Source organism: Bombus affinis, chromosome 7 (genome assembly GCF_024516045.1).
Source record: "Bombus affinis isolate iyBomAffi1 chromosome 7, iyBomAffi1.2, whole genome shotgun sequence".
Taxonomy (NCBI): Eukaryota; Metazoa; Arthropoda; class Insecta; order Hymenoptera; family Apidae; genus Bombus; species Bombus affinis.
In genome coordinates this window covers 10,790,158-10,807,602 of record NC_066350.1, presented here as the reverse complement: position 1 = coordinate 10,807,602, position 17,445 = coordinate 10,790,158, and the positions used below count along the sequence as shown (strand labels likewise).

The 17,445-nt window shown below is 46.6% G+C and overlaps 1 protein-coding gene and 1 long non-coding RNA gene across 4 annotated transcripts in view; one reads left to right on the top strand and one right to left on the bottom strand.

Annotated features, from left to right (window-relative positions):
- The window catches only part of LOC126919003 (LIM domain only protein 3-like), a 69,195-nt gene that overhangs the window by 26,119 nt on the left and 25,631 nt on the right, over positions 1–17,445 (top strand). The gene's annotated exons all lie outside the window — the stretch shown is intronic.
- Positions 1,814–10,718, bottom strand: LOC126919030 (uncharacterized). Its single transcript, XR_007711498.1, has 3 exons — positions 10,146–10,718; positions 9,856–10,050; positions 1,814–2,035 (listed from the first exon to the last, which is right to left on the bottom strand). It is a non-coding gene; the product is annotated as an uncharacterized LOC126919030 (long non-coding RNA).

Below are 17,445 nucleotides of genomic sequence, written 5' to 3'. Positions count from 1 at the left end.
TTTTTAATCGTTGATTCGTGCGAAATGTTCCTCTTATATCTCGGATTCAAAATCAAAATGATGGAAATTAAATATTTGAAATCTCGAGCATCGAACATGTCCCTTCAATTATATTTCTAGACATGTTCGGTTTAAGATCGAAGAACACGGAACGCTTTGAAATATTCGATGAAGCATTAAAAGTTGTCCTATCGCAGGTCGATCGATGCCATTTGTAATTACATTCCTCGGTGAATCGGCGAACGGAGAAGTAGCAGGGGGTGGATTGCGCGCGAAGCTTTTTGATTTTTCATTGCGTCGAACGGAACGGCCACTTATCGATTGGTCTTTGCTCCCATACTCGCGTATCGATAACAAGCTAAGCGGTAATTTTGCTAATGGCATTGCCGCGTCCTTTATATTCTACGCCATTTGCATCCTCCGTCCTTCTCGTCACTCTGCCTTCTGGTCACTGCACTTCCGGAAACATGTTTCGCGCTACGTGCGTGGCTTTCGTATACATATCTTGCGCGTATTAAGGTGGCTCTCTGCTGATCGAATATCTTCATTTTCTTCGTGAACACTATTCCTGGGCATTTAGTAAATTTTTGTGGCCGTTTTTCGCCCCTCACAGTAAACGCTGATTTTAAAGGATCTTGACTTTTAACGAACACAGTGGAGTTCAAAAACTTTAGATTTCCGAGTGCCTTACGTATTCCAAGGATAAGAGAGAGAAATAGGCAGTGCGGGTGAGATGGAACAGGTAGAGTCAATCGTTTCTTGTTTCTTAAATTAATACGCAAGTTGTAATCATGTTTGGTATCGCTTTTACCGCACGAATCTCAATAATTTAATTAAAGCTGTCGATATAGCGATATAATAAAAAATATGAAAGAATGATATTTTTCTTATTATGATAATTCAGTACCAGTTGAATCACGTTAAAAGATGACCGTTCGGATTTCTGGTTTATGATGCGCTATTAAGGGCTGGAAAACGAGGCATGAAAATATGGAAACTCTAACTAAACGGGCACCATTCCGTATTCTATCTTTGAAGGAATCAGTTTTTATTACTTTAGAAATAAATGTCTTATTTTTTTTTTAATATATACATAAAATGTCTCTTTAAATACATATATTAAATTTAATGATTTCAACATATATATACAATACTTGTTTAATACATATGGTAATACATACATCGTCTCCGATAACAATAGACAGTCCTTTATCTCCTGACGTATTGCAGAAACGAAAAATTTGTCTTGCACGGTATAACATTTTTCATCATACCATTGCATGGTACAAGGAAGGCACATTTTCGACGAATACTAATCTCTTTTTCTTTTTTTACATTATCTTTTGCCAAGGTACGAAGGTAAAGTTTGCTTTTTAGTTACGATTATATATTTTTCTTCGCATGATTCGATGACACTTCCCAAGGTGACTTCATTAACCTTTTATGTACGTCATCGATTTCGATTAGGTATCGAGGCACAAATTTTTCAAATTGACTAATTTTTTACGAAAAAAATACACTGCTGGCATAGGGAGCGCGGCTGGTGGTCTTGTTCCCGCCTCATATGTCACGTGTTAGACATTGCTCCTTGAAACTGATACGAAGGGGTTGTGTCAGCAATTTATTGTTGTAATCATCTTTCCGTTCTTTTTCCTAGGTGAGAACCAACAACAGCAGTAAATATCAATAGATATCTCTCTCAAGAGGCAACGTTTAACACGTGGCACTTCAGACGCGAGCAAGACCACCACCAGCCATGCTCCGCAACTTCAGCAGTGTTTCTCTGCAAAAATTAGCAGATCTATAAGCTCGATATCTCAAACATTAATCGATATCGATAGTATCCATGAAAGGTTAATGAATCGATCTTGTGAAGTACTATCAAGTAATGCGAAATGTTATATAGTCCTAGTTAAAAACGGAAGCCCACCTTCGTATCTTGGAAAATAATAATGTAAAAAAAGATCGTTTGTGTTGCTTGATGATTGCGTTGAACAAAATAACGTTGACCTCCATATATCCTTCACACGTCCAACTACAAAAAAAAAAAAACTAATTACATACCTGCATTAAATTTCTGCTTTCTCGTAACTAGTGTCGGACAACATTTTATTTACCTATTAAATAATGAATAATAAATTAATGTAATGTTTTAGTTATAAATAAGAATTAAATTTCTTATTTAAACAAGTCATTTGAAGGGTATATTTGCTATTTCTTATTTGCAAATGAGTTTCTATTATTTTTTCTTTTTTTTGATTTAATTGGAAGATGGATGATAACGTATAAATAAATAGTTGTTGGGTTTGTCTTATCCGTTTCATTTTGTACAGTGAAAAGGTCGTGAAATTGGTATGGTTATGTTTCGATGGACAAATCGCAGTCCACAGTTGCTTCTGAAACTTTTCAAGTTGTCCGAAAGTCTAACTCATTTCGATGTATTCATCGTAGCTAACAAATAGTGTGCAGTAATCTCTCGGATTGAAATATTATATTTGTGTAAAAATAAACTTGTTTACCGATCGACAGGTAGTAAATAAAAATACTAAATAAAAAATAAAACTGTATTTGCAAATAACAGTCAATTTCATTATTTTATGCAATGTGTTTAGACTTGTACAAATAACATGTAGTATATAACAAATGATGCTCTATTCAAATAATTATTTAAACAAACGATTTATTCAATGATGTCATTGTTGGTGACTAATAACAGTGTACTTCTAATTTATCATTTTAGAATTCTGTTGGCTGCATTGTAATTTTGAAATTGTTGACTTAGAAGTTAGAAATGCAGGACACGAGTTATCTAACATTAACTATACCAATTCTATTGTATAGCATAAAATTGTTTATTTTCAAAAATTATCGATAATTCCATAAAACAAAACGACAACTTTTATTTCTAAGATTATCTTCGACGCTTTAAACTAAAACTTTTGCGATTAAAATTAAAAAATAATTAGTTTCTCGTAGAATTGCTCGCCCTCTGGGAAACTAAAGTACTATGTGAAAATATTATATCGTAGTTCATTTCATCTTTCACGTAATTCGAAATTCGCCGTTGCTTATACACGGACAAATCTTTGTTTCGAATATTATGAAAGAATTATCGACAAAGCTAACTAAAATGATCAATTGACGGTGAGTTTAATGAGCTTCCGTTCTTGGTACACGCAGTTCGCGTTAATGCCACGGCGTTGGAAAATTTTTTTTATAGTTTCCCGCGATTGCATGGTTTCGGCCATATCAATCTTGCATGAAAAGTGGAATTTCGCTTCTCTTTGTACTTTTATTATTCGTTGTAGCGAATTAATTTTGAAATTGCAGTAACATGTAATTATTTCCGTGAGAATCATTATACGTGCATAATACAGTATAAATACGAACTGAGAGAAGAAATGAGCGTTGGTATAAAAATAATTTGAAGCGTACGTTACGAACCGAGCTTTTAAATCAGACACCCACAATGAATAATTAAAATTTAGCAGAACATTTTACTTCGCTAAGGTAACATACAGCACGCGTGCAAAGCTGAGTTTTGGTCCTGTCTTTCTTGCGCACCCGAATCAGCTCGTAGGTATCGCTGCAGATTATGTGACGCGAACTAAAACATTAAAAGACATGCGCGGTACAGATAACTTGTAAAACACCAGTTCATGGTAATTGCAGAAGAATAGAGTGGTGGCTATCTCGTCGCGCGAAAATGACGCTCATCACCTTTTTTCTTTACCCCTTTAAGGGGTTGCTTGCGTGTACGTCTTGTTGATTAACGAAAATACCAAGGCTTCCGAGAGCTTGTACTACACGAAGCAGCGTAATTCCTAGGCTCACGCCACGTGGATGCAACATAGTTTGAAATTGGTGAGAGCAGATTCGTAATGAGTTGTGGTTATATACCGGTTATTCGATCTTTGCGTCGCGATCATGCGATTGTTCGCGTTCAACGGTGAACGGTTTACGGTTTACGGTTTACGGTTTATATAATTATTTCTGGGAATTTCGAGCGCGTCATTATCGCTAAGAAGCATCCGCGAGATGAGGGAAATTGCGATCGAACAAGCTACTCGTACTTACGCGCAATCCATCTTGACGTCCTTAGTTATTAATGTTCTCGATACAATCTCGAGGTTAAGCTTTACGCGCATACGTAGCTGATCTTACGTAGGTAGAATAGACAAACACAGACAGCTAGTGATAGTGTGTGTGTGTGTGCGCGTGTGTGTGCGTGTGTGTGTGTGTGAGAGAGAGAGAGAGAGGCATAGAGCGTAGCGAGAAATCAATCGATTTTCGCGATTACGTAGACATCGAACATGCCACGCGATTCGAGTTTCCCAAGCGGAATTAATAAGAGTAAATTAATAATGAAACGAGCTTGCCCCCTCCTCCGGCCGCGTTTCTCGCCTTTCTCGATTTAATCTCTTTGCGCGTAGCTACTCGGCATTCGCGTACAAAAGCGAAAGACTTTTCAGCTGCGAGCCCGGCAACTTTAATGAAAATAGTTCTTACGTTTTTACCTGCGAGTCTCGAGGGGGGTTTACGCGACCCCTTAACGAAGATTCTAATTAAGCGAACCTCCCACATCACGGCCCTAACTCACTCCCGTCACCTACCCTTTCACCCTCTCTTCTCCTCCCGTTCCACGCGAACGTCGTTTTCCAAGAGAGCCACGTAAAGAATAAACGTTGTTGGTCGCATCTGCCAACCTCGTCGACAGACATACGTATGCACTATACACACATCGATGCCAACGTCGATATTTCCCATTCGGACGATAGGCCATTGTACCAGGCGGCAGAATAGCGTCTCGATAAATCCTCCGTGTTCAGCGTTTTAAGCTTCTTTCGCGCGTCTACGGATCGACATCGCGAGCATAGCGAGCATAACGAACAAACAGGTTGAGCAATCAATTTAATTTCTCTCCTCGTTCCTCCTCCTCCCTTCTCTTCTTCTTTCTCGGTTTCCCTTATTCGTTCTCTTTTTTCTCTGTTTCACCTCGTCCTCGTACTCCTTCGTACGGCCACCTTCTTTTTCTCCTCTCACCAGGTCTAGCTACTCGTGTGACGTAGCCCAGCTGTTAGTAGTTAAGAGCAATGGTTATAATGAGACCCCCATTACGCCGCGACTTTTAAAATCTGTCTCTGACAGCTGGACCACGATGGATTATTCTTTATCCGCGGGCAACAGTTTATTTAAAAGTAACGAGACCGGCACGGATAATGAGCCGTCCTTCTTTATTTCCATCCGCGCCTGTCTATGAACTTCTCTCCGGCTTCTCTCCCGGGAGAGAACCCGGCTTCCGTTTCTCTTATATGGCAAGCGTAATTGAAGTTTGTATCCAACGTAATAAATGTCCTCCGCGTGTACCATGTAATTAATAAATTCCGGGATTAAAGAAGCTCGCGCCGCGCAGTTCTGGCATAGTTTCGCGGGCAGCTTGCCTTGCTTTTGTTCGATTCGCCAGTGGCCGGCAACGAACGTACGCGGCCGGATCGCCTTTCCAAATACGAACGTTAATTCCGTTCCGTTAGAGTTCAATTTCAGAGTAATGGTTTCTCATAAGGGCCGACGTAAATCGATAATTCGATTCTCCCTTCGAAGATCAAAATAGAATTTTATCGTGCTATTCGGAACCTTTTCGAAAGCTGACAAAAACGCGTTAACAAATTGAATTCAACGATGGCCATCGTTCTTTCTCGCGACGTTCTTCCCTTCGTTTGCTTAGATCTCTTTTAATTATCGGAGGCGAATAATCGTTCGTTTAAAGCGAAATTAATGGATTCCTTCGGTGCCAGCAGGTGGGGGCGGGGGTTGGGGTTAGATTTATTTTTCCTCGGGCCACCCTTCTTCTCCTCGCCATTGCCTTCGTCGTCTTTTTCACGGCGTAACGACGGGGGAACATATGAGGGCACGCTGGAGGGGGAGGGGGCGGTTACGGCGCCATGGAATCTCCATAATTCTGGCTTACAGAAAATGACAGCTTTTAGCGTTGATGCACAGTTTATACCGGGCGTATTATTTTAAGTGGCGCTGTCTGTATAATTCAAGACTCGGGGTGCATAGACAGAGCGAGCGAAACAGAGGAAGAGTCTGTGGTATCCAATCCGCGAGAGAAAGCGAGAGGACAAGAGCGAGAGAGTTTGGGGGCGAGGACGACAAAGAGGTTGGGGGAGAGCACGAACGATAGAGAAAGGAAGAGAGACGGTCCATACGAGAAAACAGGATGAAGAGAACGGTAGGATGAGGCGGAAGGCGAGTGAGAGGTGAAACGGGAGAGTGTGGGTGTTGCAGGGGAGGGGCGGGAAGGTCGACGCGGTAATGGCATCGTCGTGTCGCCAGCTTAAAGCTCCAGTGATTCTCAATCACGCGAATCCATTCTCCGTGTCCATAGCGTTGGCGCCAAGTCCGCGTCGCGGATGAAACCGTCGGAGGCTGCGCTGAGATACTTTCCGCTCCGTCGATGCCGACGTTTCTTCCGAACTACTGTAAAATAAATAAACTCGGCCAGCATGTTCACGAGCTCTCTCGCTCCTCTCTGTCCCTCTCTTCCATCCGGTCTGTCCTCTTTTTTTCTCTCCATTTTTCTCCCGTGTATCGAATTTGAATTCATTCACGAGCCGGATAAAACACGGTCGCTCGCGGCTAGCTGGTACGCGAGCATAATGGACATCGACGAAGAAAGAGGGGAAGAACGCCAAACGTTAAAGAGGAAAAAAGAAGGAGAGCGAGTAAAAAGGGTGAGAGGGAAAGAAGCGGCGGCAGTGCAAGAGCGGTGGGGGAGAGGGGCTGAAGAAACGAGCAGAAGGGGACCAGCTGCGGTTTCCTCTAATCTTTGTACAGCTACGGCCCCACCGAATTAATACGAGAGCCTCGAAGAAAAGATAAACATTCCCGTGAATACTCAGGGGTATACAGGAGAGCGAGTGTGTGTACGCACATGCGGGCAACCGTAGGCCGTAGCATGTGCTTTGCCGGCAAGATGTTTTGACCGACGAGATCCCGTCGTCACGGATGTCGTTTCTGCTTAATTGTTCGCTCTCCCCTTCGTATCTTCCTTCTTGGTTCCATCGAACGCGAACGCCGGCAGCGCGAAACCGGGCGCCACGATAGATGGAACCCTCGCCGTGTCCTCCTCCGACGTGTTCCATTGTACGCGTTCGAAAGAATAATCGTAAGTTCATTAAACGGAAGTCGATTCGCAGTTGCGAACTCGTCGTTAATATTCCGTCGGTATGCCGCTGCCGGAGAGTTAGTTAATCGAGGCCGAATTCGAGAACGAATTCCGACAGCATCGGGACGGCGAAGAAAAATCCATCTTTCTTCGGAAATAGACGCATTTAACGACGTAAAGTAACTCGAAAAGGATCTAAGGCTGGGGTACGTTGTCGTTGGTTAAGGTCTCGAAAATTGGGTGGGGATGAGCGAAGATCGGGAAGAGATCACATGGCGGAGAGAGACGGTAGCGAAAAGGGGCTGACAGGGTGAGACAGGAAATAGAGAGCAACGGAGAAGGACGTGCACGACGTAGAAAGGGTGGGACGGAGAGAGAAAGAGAGAAAGAGCGTGAGAGAGAGAGAGAGAGAGGGAGAACGAGGGCCGATAGACGTAGGCGCCGGCCAAGTTGCGCCGCTGATTGCACCACAAAGGGTGCAATTATGCGGCCCTCCAGCAATCACCGCGCATTCTGCCCACCATTTGACCCCTCGACACCCCTCGAGCCCCTAAAACCCCCGCCATACCCCGAGATATCTACCGTCCCGGGTACACAGGCAGCACACTGCGAAGCACGACAGACATATCACCGGTCGGGCCACCGTCGCTTTTTATTTAAATGCGCCCCCTCGACGAGTCTACACCCTGAATGCCCCACGGAGTCTATGCAATTTAACCTGGTGGTGTCGCGAGAAAAAATCTGTTAATGAACGATTGTCGGCTACTGGGATTCGGATGAAAATATCCTGAAAATTGGACGCCTTTCTTTCCTCCTTTCTTCCGTTCGCTCGTTCTCTCCCTATTCGTATCATCCTCCACCCCGACTCGTCGTTTGAATTCGCGCGATGATCAAACGTTTATTCACCGGTCTTCCTGGCCGCGTGCCTCCTTGCTGGATAATTTATCGATGCGTTACGTTCGACCGCGACAGATTTATTTCTCTTTCGTTTCTCTTGTCCGTCCTCGATCTGTCTGTAAGTTCAACGTTTCGTTAATTACGCATACGTATAAGTCTCGCGTTATTTACATCTCCTATACACAAGATAGCGTGCATTTAGTAACGTACGATATTTCGAACGTTCCACCGTTCTAACGAAGTACACTGCCTATAGCAGACGCGAGGCGAACGAACCTAATTTCTGGCTTTTTGCCTATTACACGAGAGCACTCACGACGTTGTAGCGATTATGGAGAAAGGGCGAGCGAAGGATGAAAAAAGCGGCAGCAAAAGAGTGGAGACAAGGGCCGAGGAACAGACAGAAGGCAAGAGAAAAAGAGAGGAGCGATATCGTGAGACGACGAAGGAGGTACGACGGAAGAAACGTTCCAGATGTGTTCCCGGCTTCTGAACAAGTTCAGAGTCAAGTTGCCAGACCTCGTCTCCATGGCCGTGGCTCGCAGGCAGGAAGTGCCGCATTAAAGCCGCTAATCTGCCTGTTTTCATGGCTCTTCGTTGCTCCTCGCGTCGCTGCTGCTACTCTTTCCCGCTTTTGTGCCCTCGCTCGTAAAGCGTATGTTTATGCCCGTTAGTTAAGGAAACGAACGGGGAATCGATACGCGGATGAATGTCAGCGCCGGGATTGTAACAAACTTATTACACGGTCACGCGATAAGGAAACATTTCTGTCACGCCCAAATTGTTCTGTAACGTACTTAGATCCTATTATCGTATTCCTCGATTCGTCGTGGATCGATTTCAACGTTCGTGTTCCATCGTGGAACACAGGGATTCGCGCAGACGTAGTTTTTTATCAAGTTATTTGCCGTGGTAGTACGCGTTGTCACTTTCTCGAGTCGTATATTTTTAAGCGTATACCGACGAGACCAAACACCAGCCAGGTTTAAAGTAAATTTTAAAAACGTATTCGTCGGGGTCCCCGACGAAAATCTCTCCCAATGGCCCGTTTCTGTAATCCGAAGACATTAATTTGTTGGCAGGACGGGCTTAAGAGTGTTGACCCGGCCGTTCTCCCGAGGGACTCGTTGTATTTTCTCAGGTTATCCGGGAAGAATCCGGGAAACAGCGTGGGACGTGCCGGTCAAATTCTACGCTCGCCGACGTTTGTGCTTCCGTCGCACGATGGACGGATCGTCTTGACTGTCTGTTCTAACGCGCTTTCCAAATATTGATTTTTCGATTTCGCCACGTGTTCGACCAACGTGTCCCATCGATCATCACGATCGTTTCCTTCGAAGATGAAATCCTGTCGTCACCGAGATTCTTGACTTTGTCTTAGTTCTACCATTATAAAGTTTCCCACTTGTATCTATTACATCGTTATATCGTTACCGATCCGAATTAGAACCTTCTACCTCGGGAACCCAAGGGATATCCCTTCCGTTCGATTCGATCGAAAGTGTAAAATCGGCGGTTTCGTTTGCAAGGGTTCTTCTTCAGGGAGCGAAACGGCGCGGGCGTACAGGCGCGTATCAGTGCCGTCGGTGGCAGAGATCCAGGGGCAGAGGTGGCTCGCAAGCAAGAACGGGCGGGTAGGACGGGAGGTTATTGCCTGTTGGGTGATTTATCTAGTAATACTAGTCGACAGGCCACGAGGCCGGGGCACCAGGCATGGGGGCAAACCCGTGCCTTCTACCCCTACCCGTGGGGCCAACCACCGGCACCGGTGGAAATTAAAAACTCACTTTATTACACGTCTCATTCTGTGCTACCCCCTGGTTGCCTCTGGCCTCGCACCCCCGGCAAACCGTCTGTACGATCCTCTCCTTTCCTCTTTTCGCTCCTCTCGTCCGCAGCGCCACTCCGCTCTCTCGTCACATCCTGCCGTCCCTGCAGCGCCTCGTTCACCGCGGACCGACTTAATATGAGGCCGGCCATACCTGATGGAACGAATATTATTAAAGTTCGCCCGCACGCGAAACCCGTGAAATATCGCTGCTCTCTCTCTCTTTCCCTCCCTCTCTCCTTTCCTCACCGTCGACGCTCCACGTCTCTTCTCTTCAGCGTTTAGACCCTTCACCTCCTCCACTCTCGGCCTGCTGCCTCTTGCCACCGGGCTTTTATTATCTGCCTCTAGCTTATACTCGAGACGGTAGCGAACTCCCAGAAGCAAAAATAATCACGGGTAAGCCGCGATGTAAATACGCTGAGTTTCACCGCCACCCTCTCATCCTCGCCTCCTGCTCGCCACCCTCGTCTCCTACCTTCTACTCCTACTCCTCCTTCTCCTGTATTCCGGAATAGAGTCCTCCTCCTGGGTTTTCCATTTGCGCCAGCGGTATACTCCGATTTTTCAAGTTTTCGCGAAACAGGATGAAACGCCGCGATGGATCGAACCGCGCGCTGCCACTTCCTAAGGTACTCCCGTACCAAGTAACGGAACGTTACGCGATGGATTATTTATGATTCTATGCTTTTATCTGTATTACTTCGTCCACTGCGACTCTGACTGCGCCGCCGTCCCCGAACCCGCACTCACGTATTAAGAATGCTTTCCTACACAGTGACCTGTCGCGAAACGCGAGCCCTCTCTGTAATTCAAAACGATGCTATGATACCTTGCAGGCAAAGGTTTCGTCGATGATCCGCCTAGTAGAATCAGTAATGCTTGTTTCGCGGTTTTGTTCTACCATCGTTGCTGCTGTGTATCGTTAGGCCATGATTACAGTGGATGCGACCAACTCGATACGACAAAACCATCGATTACGCGTATAAACTTGTACGTGTGCATGATTTTCGATTTTCCGGACGTTTCATTCGTCGAAACACTCATTGGAAGCGTCGAAACATTCGTTGGAACACTCATGTACCATAGCACAGGGTTGTTACTCGCGATAAACCGAGCCAATGGAATAACAAGCGCGTGTTAAATACAGGAATTCTTACGCACGAACTTATCGAACCGAACATTATTGGCCTCTGCTTTCCTCCTTCCTCTTTTCAATCGATGACTAAATTTTCCCTCTCGGTCGGGGGACGTCTCTGTATAATCCGCAGACAATCAAGATCGGTCGGCGGAGCGAGGTGGGTAACGCGATTGATTCAATTTCCAACGTAAAGGGAGCGGTTACGGAGGGAAAATTGAAGCAGCACGTTGATCGGGCTCAAAACGGCCGTGGAACATACTTTATCTTATCGAGGAGACATTGGCAAGAAACGCGAGGTCTCCTAATCATCTCGCGTCGCAGCTGCGCGGCCTCTTTTCTCTTTCCTTTTTCCACTTCGTGTCTCGTACTTGCCTCTCTCTCTCTCTCTCTCTCTCTCTCCCTCTCGCACTCTCGCACGCTATATCGAGTGCCTACGCATTCGTCTGCACGCGTATGCACGCGTGTGCGCGTGCATAGACCTCGATGTCGTACCCATCGGTATCTGGCTCGTTTTATTAATGTCAATAAGGCAATTATCGTCGATGAATGGCGTGGGTGGGTATCTTGCTCATACCGCTGTCGTGCCGGGTTACCTGCCTTCGGTATCGATGGCTACGAACCGATGTTTTTAATGCTCCCGAATGGAACAAGTTCGTTCACCGTGCGAGCGACGCCCTCCGGTAGCTTCGGTTTCATTTAGAATCGACGAAAAAAAAAATCGATGGAACGCTCGATTCTAACCCCCACGGTTCGTGCAAACAATTGCTTAATATTTCGGCGACGGATAATACTAGCATGGAGGGCAAACAGCGTGTCGGCGACGAAATAAACCAAGTCAAATAAAAACGTGAAAGCAAACGAAACGGGAACGTAACGCACGATTCGAAAACTAGCTTCCCCTGCCCTGCCCTTCGGTCCAGGCCTATGTGCAACTACACGATTTCAATTTACCTGTAAAGCGTCACGCTGGTGGCTGCATCAAACCGATAACATCTATCTGCTGGAGGTGACTTAAAGAAAATTATCCACGCTGTATCCACGTACCAGAACCGATTTCTTTCCGCTGGCTTCTTGAACGTTTGCGCGTTACTCAGCGCACTCGCTGAACGAAATATACCGAGGGATGGGGAGAATAATATAGGAAAGAGGGGTTTCTCCAGTCTCCGCTAAGCAATATCCATCCACCCCACATGCCTGCCTGCCTGGCTGCCTGCTTGCTTGCCTGCCTGCCTGCCTGCCTGCCTGCCTGTCTGCCTGTTCGTATTATCGGTATGTACAGACGGGCTCTCAGCAATTTATCCATTACGGTCCCAGTCGCGCGCGTACTATTATTGCATTTTTTGAAATTATTGCTCTCCCGGCATCGACGTCGCACGCCACCATCTTGATTGACAGGCTGTGCGCGCCTTTATCGCGTATGAGCGCACCCATGGGCCGTATCGCGTATATACGCGTGCCGCATCGATTTATCGTTACGCCTTTTCTACCCGCGAAACCGTAACCGTTTATCGAATCGTTTTATCGATAACGAGAGACGCTCGTTACGGCCTAAGAATCGCTTATAGGCTGCTGATACAGTGAGTACCTGTATAAATGCGAAAATCTCTCCTTCTCGGAGGATCTGGAAATGATTCGCGAACGTTCGTCTACTATTCTGCTCTATTCGATCATCGGGCTTCCATACGAATCTTCGAAATAAATTCACGTTAATACGATAGAATCGCGATTCTAACGAAAATCGACAAGGGAAGCGAGAAAATCAAAATTAAAGATGCGTCAAAAGATACATAATGCAAGGAGAGGTTGCAGCTTGGACGAATGTATCGTTAGAGATTCAGAAAATTTCTCACGGAAACTATCGCGAAATAGAGTTCAAAATCCAATATTCTCGATCTTTTATTTTATAGCAAAGATCGTGGCACTCTTCGTATCGTTTACCCTGCGCATATCGACTCGTCAATTATTGAGATCGATAATTACGTATACAAAGGTCGCGTATTATTAACGAGCTGGTTCCGTTTTCTCGTTAAACAAACCCCCGTTTTATCATAGCCAATATTTCCATGTGGCTCTTAGGGGACGCGTACGTGCGTAGACTCAATTACCCGAAGTGTGTGTGCCTGGTTGTGTCCGAGGAGACTTGACGGGAGCGGAAAGAGGCGGGCTGAAAGGAGCGCGGTAATACATCGTGTCCGAAGCAACTGGAAGGATGTACGAGTTCGTTTGGGGCAACGAAGTCCGCAGAGGCTCCGGTAAAGGTTGGCGCGGTAAAAAATTCAGAGGGTGAATAAATCAAGGAGCGTCGCAGCAGCAAGTAGCGAAGCGGTAGAAAGCGGAGAAGCGGTAGCAGCCCCGTGCACGGAGACCGATCTAGCGACGAAAGTGCGGCCGACGCGCCACGATCTCGACGATCCTCTTCTTTTGTACATACTTTATGGCGAATAATGCGTGAAAAGGGACGGGGCCGGCCCTCGCGCGTCTCGTTTCACCCTGGACATTCCCACGTATAACGTTCCAACGTAATCCTCTGATCCGTCCTTAGACGCACGATGATTTAGGGTGCCCCTTGCACTCGCACGTTGCTTGTCTTCTATTACAGAAATACGATTAGCCACGCTAGCATATGTATATCAGAGCATTGTCGTGTATTCAACCTATCCTGTATCTCGTTATTCTTCGCTCGAACGATGCTCGGTCGTTTTTCATTCGGTCCTCCACCGTCGAGTTATTCGCTGAATAAAGGACATTAATCGTAACTCAACGCGTAACGTTTGCGCATTGAAGCTACTACGATTCTCGACCGAGTATTCCAAGCGTTTCGAAACGCGTATCTTTCGTTGGTATTAATCTACGGTTCAGGATACATAGCTTGTGGGGTGGGGACAGGGAGACGGGGCGGTAAAGAGATCGGTAATTACAGGACGCTATGAAGTAATGTCCGATACCTTTTACGCTACTATCTATTTGCGAGAAAAAGGATTAAGAGGCCGGACAAGAAGGATTGAGAAGTTGAGTGGGTGGGAGGGATGCCAGAGGCTGGGAGAAAGGTAGGGGAGGAGTGGAAAAGTGAGAAAGAGAGGAAGACACGAGAGGGAGGAACGTATCTATATAGTAGGTATAGATCGTACCGTATCGTTGAGTAAGTTGGAAACGGAGGGTAGGACGCTCGGGGGGATGGTGGCTCATCTTGTAATGGACTCAGAAGACAGGCGAGTCGGCTAATGGACCCCTGCTCTTCCAGAAAAGCTCTCAGTATCTGTGCCACACGAGCATCGATGCCATCGGGCTGCGTCCTTCCAAAATCCGCAACGCGTATCGGTAGCGTGCTGCTGTTTCTCCGCGATTCTGTACGGCAGATACGGCTCGACCGGCGTTTTTCTAGATCGATGTATTCTATTCGGGTTCGCGCGACGTGTATCGCCTGATAGACGAAAAACTGACCGGTTGTTTGCCGAGTTCACGCTCAAAAAAATATTTGACGTTACGCGAAGGATAACTGGGTATCTACGTGTTTGGATAACGGGAAATAGCGGGTCGGAGCGTGTAGGAACTCGCACTGGATGACCAACGACGCGAGCTCTCGTTGCATAAATATTTTCTCGCGGAGACGCAAAACGGCGAGAATATTTAAGAGGATGCACGTTCTTTCGAAACAACGAACGGCGCACGATATCGTTTACAGACCCTGTGAAACGTTTAACCTGGTAAACGCGCGCGTAACTTCTCTTCGAGCCACGAGAACAAGACGTTCGGGAGTAATTAACGAATTATTGAGAACGAATAGTTGACTGGAATGAAAATATATTCGATTCGCGTGCGTTGGCTCGCGTGTCACAGGGGATGGAATCTTAGAGGTAGACGAATGGAACTCACCTCGCAGACAGACAGCAGAGGGAGAGAGAATTCCGAGGAAAAGGGAGCTGAGGAGAAGGAAAACGAGCTAGAGGTAGTCGTTCTACTCTCATCTACTCCCACCGAGTCGCACCGTCTTTCTTTTTATCCTTCGCCAGTCGTCCTTTCCCGGTCCACTCTTGAGAGTAACGTCTACCTTCGTTGATGGGCAACGCCACTTGAGCGGCACTAACACACGGTCCCGGACACACTCTACGTAGCTGTCCGGCCGATGTCCGATACATCAGGTCCATGCATAATAAATCCACAGGAGCGGAGCGTGCGGAGCGCAAACACGCGCGCTGCCTTTACCCGTATTGGACGAGCGGATGTTCGGCGGAACAGAGACAGGAGGATGCACTTCGAGTCGAGTGGGAACTTTGAAGACGGGGCACGGGACGTTTCTCCGCGCGCGTGTTTGTCCTCTTGCTCATCGAGAAAGCCTTCGCCCGGATATCAATATCCAGGCTCCGTTGGCGTTAGCGGGTAAACTTGCCCATCAAATTTTTGCCAGTTCGCTTGCCAGTTGCTTGGGGAAATTGCACGTGAAAATCGGACAATTGGTATTTTCGAGTACTTACCTATCTCTCTCGAACGAACGTCGAATTTTCTAACGAGAAACTTCGAGTCTAGTATGCTGAAAAACAAATACGCAATTATCGTTACGGACTCGTTAACGGGAACGGACGTTGAATTGCGTTCCCTGTTTCGGCGCAACATCCTGGCAATTACGGGGGAACGAAGGGGTGTATCGCGTGACTACGGGAAATTTAGGTTTTATCGAAGAAAAGCTCGATCGAATTTAGAAGTTGGAACCGGTGTGCGGGGCTCTCTTAATTAACGAACGCTAAATAAATCCGTTTCGGGGTGAAACTCGAATGGGTCGGGCACACGGGGGTATGCGGGTGGCAGCCGTAGAATTTATTTCGGCATCGACACGGAACGTTTCTTCGGGAGACAAGGCAGTTCTCGCTGGTCTGGTTAGGCGAGAGAGCGAGCTAGCTAGCTAGCTAGCCGAGTGCCGTTTAGTTTAATACACGTAACGCTACTCTCCGACTGCTTTTTCTCCCAAATACTCTACTTCCAACCGGTTCGAAGTAGTATAAGTCGTGGACAAAGTAGACGGCGTACAGAAAACCTCCATTAAAGTCCCTAGAAGTGATTAGTACCTTTCCCATCTTCCCCCTCTCCTCTCTGTTTTCTCTATCCCGATCTTTCTCCTTTCCCCGTTCTTCCGTTCGTTACTTCCCCGTTACTATCTCCGTATACCTCCTCCTATCTCTATTCCTTCAAATCTTTCATCTATTTCACTTTCTAACTAGCCACGATAGCGGTTCGTCGCTCGGAAACGCGCCGCGCGTTTCAAACGTACGTAATGGACGCGAGAAGACGGACTCTGACTGCTCGAAAACGAGACTTCACGGTATATTCCCCGTGCGTATTTTGCTCGCTTTTAAAAAATCTATTCTCATTGGTTTCGGTAGTCGCCCTCGACGCAAAGTCGGTTTGAAGCGGGAGAAGCAACACGGGACTCGAGTGGACGAGATTTTCGTTCAGCGGAGGCTAGTTGCGTTGGCGACCGCGAGTTAAAAGCACAGACAGCCAGGCCTGCCGCAACATTCTAGGAAATTAAATTCAACATAGATAGTTTCGTTCCTGATTGCAGATGAAACCTGGCAATCGCCCCAATTTCATTTCGTTCTCGCGAGAAATAGAGGGAAAGGGAACGCTTGTACGTGTGTACGTGTACATGCGGTATCGATGACGGTGATGCCAGTAAAGGGGGGGGGGAGAGCGGGCAGTCGAAAAAAGGGTGGATGCGGATTGTAAACCGACGCGTCGAAATCCCGATTCGAAAAATAGAGCGCCGCGTTTCCCGTGAACCGGAAACTTGGCGGACGTTAAATTTAGCCGCGCACCGATCGGGAACGTTCGGGAGAGGGTTAGATGGGATGGGTGAGCTGGTGGGCGGGAAAACGGGTGGGTAAATCGAGAACGGAACGGAGAAAAGTATAACGTCGAGTCGAACAAGTTTCAGAGAAATGTCATTTCGCGGGAGTATGTAATCCACTCTTCTCCCTGATTTAATCAGAGACCAGTCATAAATCAGCTGGTAATTAAAAGAGACCATCGTCGATAGCGGTAGTAAACATGGCCTAATCCATTTCGCAGGGTAGCTCATAGGTGTGGATAGTATGGGAGTGGAAAAAAGGTCGTAGCCTTTCTAATTTAATCTGGCGAATGATTCCGTGATTCTCGGAGCCGGCGGCAACCCTTTCATTACTTACGTCCCCACCCTAACTCACGAGGTACCCTCGCGCGCCACGGCAGCTCCCGAGCCTCTGTTCCTCGCTTTGCCCCGCGGACACCCCCAAGAACCGGCGCAGAACACTAAATCAGCGACCAGTGTAATTTTTGTAATGGGAGGTGTGGCCTCGTAGGGGTGGTAGACGCGTCTCCCGCCGGGAGAACCGGACATATAGTAGGGATGCTATCCCTGCGTTCGGCTCGCGTCGA